General features: G+C 56.6%; 1 non-coding gene across 1 annotated transcript in view; it reads left to right on the forward strand.

The window, feature by feature from the left end:
• The first annotated feature begins 1169 nt into the window (after positions 1–1169).
• Positions 1170–2500, forward strand: part of LOC149722941 (small subunit ribosomal RNA) — a 1812-nt gene continuing 481 nt past the window's right edge. The window contains exon 1 of the ribosomal RNA XR_016387144.1: positions 1170–2500. This exon is cut by the window's right edge and continues 481 nt beyond it. This is a non-coding gene — a ribosomal RNA (small subunit ribosomal RNA).

A 2500-nucleotide genomic window follows, 5' to 3' on the forward strand; every position in this document is an offset into this window, starting at 1 on the left:
GGCTTGCACGGCTTTCGGTGGCCACTGTAGGAGAGTATAGGCGCTGGGAGCGTAGGAGGTCGATCCCCGCCGGTGGCATGCGCGGCTGTCGGGCTCCACCGCGGGAGGTGGTGTAGGCGCTGGGAGCGCAGCAGGTCGATCCACGTGGGTGGCTTGCACGGCTACCGGTTGTTACTGCAGGAGAGTGTAGGCGCTGGGAGCGCAGCAGGTCGATCCACGGGGGTGGCTTGCACGGCTATCGGTTGTTACTGCAGGAGAGTATAGGCGCTGGGAGCGCAGCAGGTCGATCCACGGGGGTGGCTTGCACGGCTATCGGTTGTTACTGCAGGAGAGTATAGGCGCTGGGAGCGCAGCAGGTCGATCCACGGGGGTGGCTTGCACGGCTATCGGTTGTTACTGCAGGTGAGTATAGGCGCTGGGAGCGCAGCAGGTCGATCCACGGGGGTGGCTTGCACGGCTATCGGTTGTTACTGCAGGAGAGTGTAGGCGCTGGGAGCGCAGCAGGTCGATCCACGGGGGTGGCTTGCACGGCTATCGGTTGTTACTGCAGGAGAGTGTAGGCGCTGGGAGCGCAGCAGGTCGATCCACGGGGGTGGCTTGCACGGCTATCGGTTGTTACTGCAGGAGAGTGTAGGCGCTGGGAGCGCAGCATGTCGATCCACGGGGGTGGCTTGCACGGCTATCGGTTGTTACTGCAGGTGAGTATAGGCGCTGGGAGCGCAGCAGGTCGATCCCCGCGGGTGGCCCGCACGGCTGTCGGGCTCCACCGCGGGAGGTGGTGTAGGCGCTGGGAGCGCAGCAGGTCGATCCACGGGGGTGGCTTGCACGGCTATCGGTTGCTACTGTGAGGTGTTTGCGTCGGCTGGCAAAGGGTGCGCTGAGCAGAAATGTTACTGTTCGTTTGCGCTGCCAATTGCCGTTTTGGTCGTATCGAGTGGTTTTGTCGCAGCTAGTTGCAAGTCGATCTCGCGGCGGTTAACAGGGAATAGCGGGCAAGAGCTCGCCCTCGTACCGCCGCGCGATAAGGTGACAGGTTTTCTAAGCTCTGAAAAGAGCAAAGTGGTCGGATTACTAATCCATTGCGCGCTTCGGCGTGCTTGGGTGGCGTCCGCGACGCGGGGCGAGCGACCCCATCGCGCGGCCGCCCTTCGGGGTGGCGGTTACGTTGTTACCTGGTTGATCCTGCCAGTAGTGATATGCTTGTCTCAAAGATTAAGCCATGCAAGTCTAAGTACGAGCTCTCGTACAGCGAAACTGCGAATGGCTCATTAAATCAGTTATGGTTCATTTGATCGTATGGTTTACTTGGATAACTGTGGTAATTCTAGAGCTAATACATGCAAACAGCGCCGACTTCGCGGGAGGCGTGCTTTTATCAGACCAAAAACCGACCGCGGCTCCGGCCGCGTTCGACTGGTGACTCTGGATAACCTGGCGGATCGCACGGTCTAGCACCGGCGACGGATCATTCAAGTGTCTGCCCTATCAACTTTCGTCGGTACGGTATTCGCCTACCGAGGTTCTTACGGGTAACGGGGAATCAGGGTTCGATTCCGGAGAGGGAGCCTGAGAAACGGCTACCACATCCAAGGAAGGCAGCAGGCGCGCAAATTACCCATTCCCGACGCGGGGAGGTAGTGACGAAAAATAACAATGCAGGACTCATTCGAGGCCCTGTAATTGGAATGAGTACACTTTAAAAGCTTTAACGAGTATCCATTGGAGGGCAAGTCTGGTGCCAGCAGCCGCGGTAATTCCAGCTCCAAAAGTATATATTTAAGTTGTTGCGGTTGAAAAGCTCGTAGTTGGATTTTGGGCGCGGGCGGTCGGTCCGTCGCGAGGCGTGTACTGGTCGACCCGGCCTTACGTCCGGTTCTCCGGCGGTGCTCTTGACTGAGTGTCGGCGGCGGCCGGAAAGTTTACTTTGAAAAAATTAGAGTGTTCAAAGCAGGCTCTCGAGCCTGAATAATGGTGCATGGAATAATGGAATAGGACCTCGGTTCTATTTTGTTGGTTTTCGGAGCGCGAGGTAATGATTAAGAGGGACAGACGGGGGCATTCGTACTGTGCCGTTAGAGGTGAAATTCTTGGATCGGCGCAAGACGAACGACTGCGAAAGCATTTGCCAAGAATGTTTTCTTTAATCAAGAGCGAAAGTCAGAGGTTCGAAGACGATCAGATACCGTCCTAGTTCTGACTATAAACGATGCCAACTAGCGATCGGGGAGCGTTAATTTGACGACCTCCCCGGCAGCTTGCGGGAAACCAAAGTCTTTGGGTTCCGGGGGAAGTATGGTTGCAAAGCTGAAACTTAAAGGAATTGACGGAAGGGCACCACCAGGAGTGGAGCCTGCGGCTTAATTTGACTCAACACGGGAAATCTCACCCGGCCCGGACACAGTGAGGATTGACAGATTGAGAGCTCTTTCTTGATTCTGTGGGTGGTGGTGCATGGCCGTTCTTAGTTGGTGGAGCGATTTGTCTGGTTAATTCCGATAAC

Source organism: Ciona robusta, unplaced genomic scaffold (assembly GCF_009617815.1).
Source record: "Ciona robusta unplaced genomic scaffold, ASM961781v2 AP042755.1".
Lineage (NCBI taxonomy): Eukaryota > Metazoa > Chordata > Ascidiacea > Phlebobranchia > Cionidae > Ciona > Ciona robusta.